This window comes from Octodon degus, unplaced genomic scaffold, assembly GCF_000260255.1.
Source record: "Octodon degus isolate 3935 unplaced genomic scaffold, OctDeg1.0 scaffold00009, whole genome shotgun sequence".
In the NCBI taxonomy this organism is placed as follows: Eukaryota; Metazoa; Chordata; class Mammalia; order Rodentia; family Octodontidae; genus Octodon; species Octodon degus.
In genome coordinates, this window is record NW_004524585.1 from 15032299 (window position 1) to 15038010 (window position 5712).

Sequence of the window (5712 nt, forward strand, 5' to 3'; positions counted from 1 at the left end):
AACTCTTCAAGCCATCAAAGCATTAAAGTTTTACAATGGGACGGATATTGTTCTTTTAAAAGTCATCCTAGGCAAGGGGTGGTGGTGCACACCTGTACTTGGGAGGCTGAGGTAGGAGGAACACTGTGAGTTTGAGGCCAGCCTGGTCTACATATTGAGTTCAAGGCCAGCCTGAAACACATAGTGAGACCGTGTCTCAAAAACAACAACAACAACAAAAAGCTTTCCTAATATTTTTTAACAACTTACAACAAAAAAGCTTGCCAATTCCCTAATGTGATGTAAGTGAAATACAAATATATGGTAGTAACCTACAGTCAGGAAGCATCAGTAATCTACATGGTCCATAATGTATGTCCTAGTGATCAATTCAAAGGGCCTTTTGAGTTTACACAGGGAACTGTGCTTTGTTAGAGACAGTTTTGTTGATCTTTCATCCATTCACATGGAGAGGTGGTGGAAGATGAGATTTTGTTTTTTTACATTCTCTTAAAAGTTATGGCACAGCATTAGATAAAAGAAAGAATAATTGCCTGCTCAGTGGGCAGGCTGCTACCAAGGAGGAAGCATGCTCGTCAAACAGTTGTGTATTTCAGCTTTGGCAGACGGAACATCACATTCTTTGGTGAGTTCTTCCACCCTGTAAAATTTAATGATTTTCCCTCCCCACAGATTGCTGAACGAATTATTGTCCACGATAGCTTCATGTTGATTTGCTTTCGAAAGCCTCTCAACTTTAACTAATAGTTGTAATCCAAATTAACAATAACCAAGAAAGTATGGAAATTATGGGTGCATTCTGGTAATTCACTCTAAACTAAGCTTGTTATCTGCATGAAATACAACTGTGGCTCCATGAATAATTCTCAAAAATGTTGAATTTCAAATGAGTATTGGGTAGGATAAACAGTAGTTGAATAATACTTAAACTCCACCATCTGGTATTCTAGTATTTTAATGTGAGCTGAATTTCTTTTATTAGGGTGCTTATTTGAGATTCTCTCTGTATGTGTTCTTGCCTTGTGCAGAAGGAGCTCCATAAAGTGGGAAGGAGTAAGAGTTATGATTCAGGACAATTTTCTTTCATTGTAATTCTCTTGAAGGAAACCTCAGTGCTAAAAATCTCAGCCATTTTCTCTAAGGAAAAGCTAGAGTTCCTAAGAGAGTCTATCCTCATTCAGAGAATTTATTTGCAAGATTTATATGGTTGATACAGAAAAAGGAAAAGATGACTCCAGTTGTGGAAAACAAAAAGAGAGTGGATTTGGTAAAGATTAGTGACAGAAAACAAACAAAAATGACAAATAAAATAACAGTGAGACCAAAAATAATAACGATACATGAATGATCTTTGGGAGAAATATAAGAGAGTAAGATGTAAACTATTTGAAAAATATGAAATGAGTTTAATCATACTTAGAAAAAATATTAATCAATGCTATTTCCCACAAATTTTATTTACCATATTCCCATGATTTAATGAGAATTTTCAAAAGAATCTTCCTGATTGTAGAAGTTCAATATGAAGAAGAAGCAAGAGATGATAACAGCGACATTTGTGTACTTCCTATTTACCAAAAATACCTCCTTTAGCCTCAACCCCTTTGATAAACACAGCAATGCTCCGCACAGCGGAAGCCGGCTGGGTCTCAGCATCCCTGTCCCTGCAGTGCTTGTGGTCACTGTACTCTCAAAGCTCTCAGCTGCAGCTGTTACACTGCAAAGTAACAGTGACCAAAATGGCAAAGATGTCCTGCAGCTGTTCCAAACAAAAACTATGATCTGCTGGAAATCTACCTACTAACTCTGAATTCCGTTCTTATGTAATTACACTCTCCCTCTGCTACCAACCCAGAGGTAATCCCTAGAGATAGCCATTTCCTCTCTAGGCATCAGTTTCCTGGATTGATAGAGCAGTTAAAATTTTACAAAGCACTTTTATATCCTCCACCTCGTTTAATGTTCGCAGAAACTGCCCAAATATTTATATTGTTTTAATAGAATAAATTTAACTTCAAAGTTAGTAAACCTTTTGCCCAAGATCAAATTGATAATAAATATTGATCTGGTCTCCCCTCAAGAACTACTGTCTGGGGCCCTGCCCCTTAGCTCAGTTCTTTAAGTGGCTGCTTCAACAAAGCAGTCAGGCTCAGGTTGCTGTGGTTCGATCCCCATAACACAAGACAGATAGTTATGCCTTGAAGGCATTCTGCGCAAAAAAAAAAAAAAAAAAAAAAAAAAAAAACTACTGTCTTCCTACGAAGTATGGATTGCCCTAGATGCTTTCTATGTTCTCTTCCATTTCTACCTTCTCTGACTCCAAAGACTAATAAGAATCTATTATTATTTACAACACAGCAACAGTATTATACAATAACTTGTACAATATCTGCAGAAAAAAACTAAAATATAAAATTTCTCAGTAGTTATTACAATACTTCCTGTTCCCTCATTTCCACTAGAATTACGCTAACTGTAGGGAAACAAACAAAGATAAACAAAAACCTATGTGTAGTCTTGAAGAGTGTATACTCTAGTTTGGGGGATAATATATAAACATCCACTGCCAAAAAACTACTGCAATGAACATGTCCAGAAAATCAGAGAAGGGAGTTTACACTCGAGCCTTAAAATTGGATGGATTTTAAAACTTAGAGATTGAAACAAGGAGAATAATTGTAACCCTAAAAACTACCTACCTTGTTAGCTTGTGCCAAAAAGACAGAGTGTTTTCATAAACGGTAATAATAACTTTACCATCATCTATAATATTAATCATCATTATTGCCCTCCTAGCAAAATAGAGTAGGAGATTTTCACTCAGTTCTTGAAATATGATTAATATATATGATCAAATCCACTGAGAGTCACAAACCTACAAATTATTCAAATTTTAAGCACCAGTTTGCCCTTGTTTACAAAGTAATGTCTTCTGATTTGTCCTACATTTAACCAGATTGACCAAAAAGTTATTCAAATGACCTGATCAATTTTTCTTCTTCTTTGTCTAACTTCTAAAAGTCTCAAAGAACAATGGAAAAAGTAAACAGCAAAAATCAGAATGACCAAACAACAGAAGGAGGAGACAATTAGTCTCTGAATAATTAAGAACTGGTGAACTTTCCAACCACCTGTAATAATTATGTTATGCTGTGTATTGTGTTAAGAGGAACCTGTGATGTTGCCCCAAAGCACAAACAACTTGACGTATGCTTCACTTGTGCATGGTGCAGATTATCTCCCTGAAATAAGTAAGATGGATGTCAGAGCTGGCCTTGGAATATATTGAAAACTGAGAACTCAATAGTGGATCACTCTGGCAGCAGATTAAATAAGTAGTACATGAACATCAATTCCAAGTACTCATTCCATTTAAATTTCAGCACTGCATCAAACATCAGGCAACTGCACAAGATACAGTAGGAACATAGCAAGAAGAAAATTGTAATAATATAGCTTGCAGTACAACTTCATTTCAAATAACATCTTTCATATAAACTGGTATCCAAAGTGCTTTGCAAAATAGTACAGGAAAGTGGACAGCATGTGGTATAAATTACAGAAAGCGGTGGTGTAAGGATATTATAAATGGAACAAATTAAAGTATTCCATCATAAAGCCAAGAACAATGGGAGAAAATGTAAGAGGTATAGCAACATATACAATTTCAGGCAAGGGATAAGAAACTTGGACAGTGATAAGAAGGCCATTCTTGCTCACATGTTTTTAAAAATGAAATAGCATTTTCTTTTGGTAGAATGTTTTAAGCAGGGTATTTGATAAAACTGAATTTTAGGGTGCTTGAATGTTGCAATAAACCAGAAAAGAAGGGTGTTATGTGACTATGCAGGCACCACCGCCTCTAGAGGGGGCATCGTTCGGAAGGGTGGAGTCTGCAGATGAGTCTGCTCTCATCAGCACGGACAGCATAGCATTTTAGAGCACGGGCACTATGATAAGATTAGTCACTTAAGACCTGTATGGCCCTGAACACTGTATAACCTGTCTTTACTTCAGTGTTCTCATCTCTACTAGGAGAATGACAATATCTATGTAGTGAGGTTGTTAGGAACAGTTAAATAGCAATTTATACAAATAGCACCAGGCCAGTAGCACAACCATTTGACATATTAACTACTCTAAATAGGAGGTATGAAGGTAAGATACAAGTCCCAATGAACTTGAGAGCCATCAGTGAAGACCTGAAGGTTTGTCAAACTCCCTGATGTTCAGATAAAACAGTCATGAATTCATTCCAGAGCATTCACCCACAGGAGTGAGATACTTAGACCCCTGCTTCCAGGAATACTGGTGCAATGAGCAGGTGTGCAAAGGCATTAATCTCTGGTACTATAGAAAACTCCAATTGCAATCAAGAGTCTGAAATAACATAAAGTGGACACTCCTTAAATTCTAGTAGAAGATTCCACTTGCAAACCTTTTGTGAGGTTTATCAAGAGAAGTTAGGGCATATGGGTTCAGACCTATAGATTAAGATTTGCCTGTGTGGCCCTGCTTGTTCCTCTCTGTCTTAGGTGACCTCCCTGCATGTGACCCCTGTAGGAACCTATAACATCCACCATTTCCCTGGTATTAGTTTCCTACTGCTGGGTAACAAATTAGCCCCAATTCACCACTGGAAGACAACAAACATTTGTTGTCACACAATTCTTGAGAGCCAAGAATCTGGGAGTGATTTAACTTTGTCCTTTCTTATCCAGGTTTCTTAAAAGGCCTCAGAAAAGTCAGGCTGCCAGGCAAACAGGCAGGTAGGATATGTTTCCCAGGTCACTCACAGGAATTATTAGCAGGAATCTTCAGTTTGCCACCACACAGACCCCTTCCCAGGATAACTTGCGATCTCTGAGCTGGCTTTCATCAGAACAAGTGACCCAAGGACGTAAGAGACACTGGGGTATCTGCCGTAATTGAATCCAGAAGTAACATACCATAAACCTGCCATCTTCTAGCCACCATAAAGACTGGCTCTGATGCAGCATGGAAAGCTACTGCACATGTGTGCAAGAACCCGGATGGGAAGCCCACGGGGCACCTTGGGGACCATCTGGTCTCTACCCCACTGCAGTCAACTATTCTTCTGCCGTGGCTACTCCTGGACGTTTTCTAGTCCATTGATGACTATGACCTACTTTGTCTCTATGTTTCTGTTCCTTCCAAGGCTGTAATACCATTAAACGTTATATGATGCTGAAATTTTACTTTTACAAAGCACTTACCAAGTGACGTATCAAACAAGTACTTCGAGGCTTTTATCTGTTGTTCTTCCATATAAGCCTGAGTATGTTTTTGAAGAGCATTAGCTATTAGAATAGAAGGATCACAATTGTAATACACTGCACAGAATCTGGCATGTCATCCTTGTTTTTGAGAAGCTAAAAATAATTATTATTTCATTATTATCAACAGATGACACCTTAGAGACATGTTTAGCTTGAACTTGATTTTCCTCTGGCCCTTTGCTCAAGCTTCTCTATTCATTTAGAAAAGCTCCCCCTTTCTCTAATTATGTCCCTTTTCGTGGCCTCAATTCAGTGACTCTTCCTTCAGGGAGCCTCCCCTGATCTGTCACCCCCTCCTTCCCTGAGCTGCATTTATAATTCACTTGTACTTCTCTCATTGTTTACAAGGAAGTAACTCCCAACCTGTCAAATGTGCAGAGTTCACATGAGGACTTAGAAAGTTCTAAGAGAA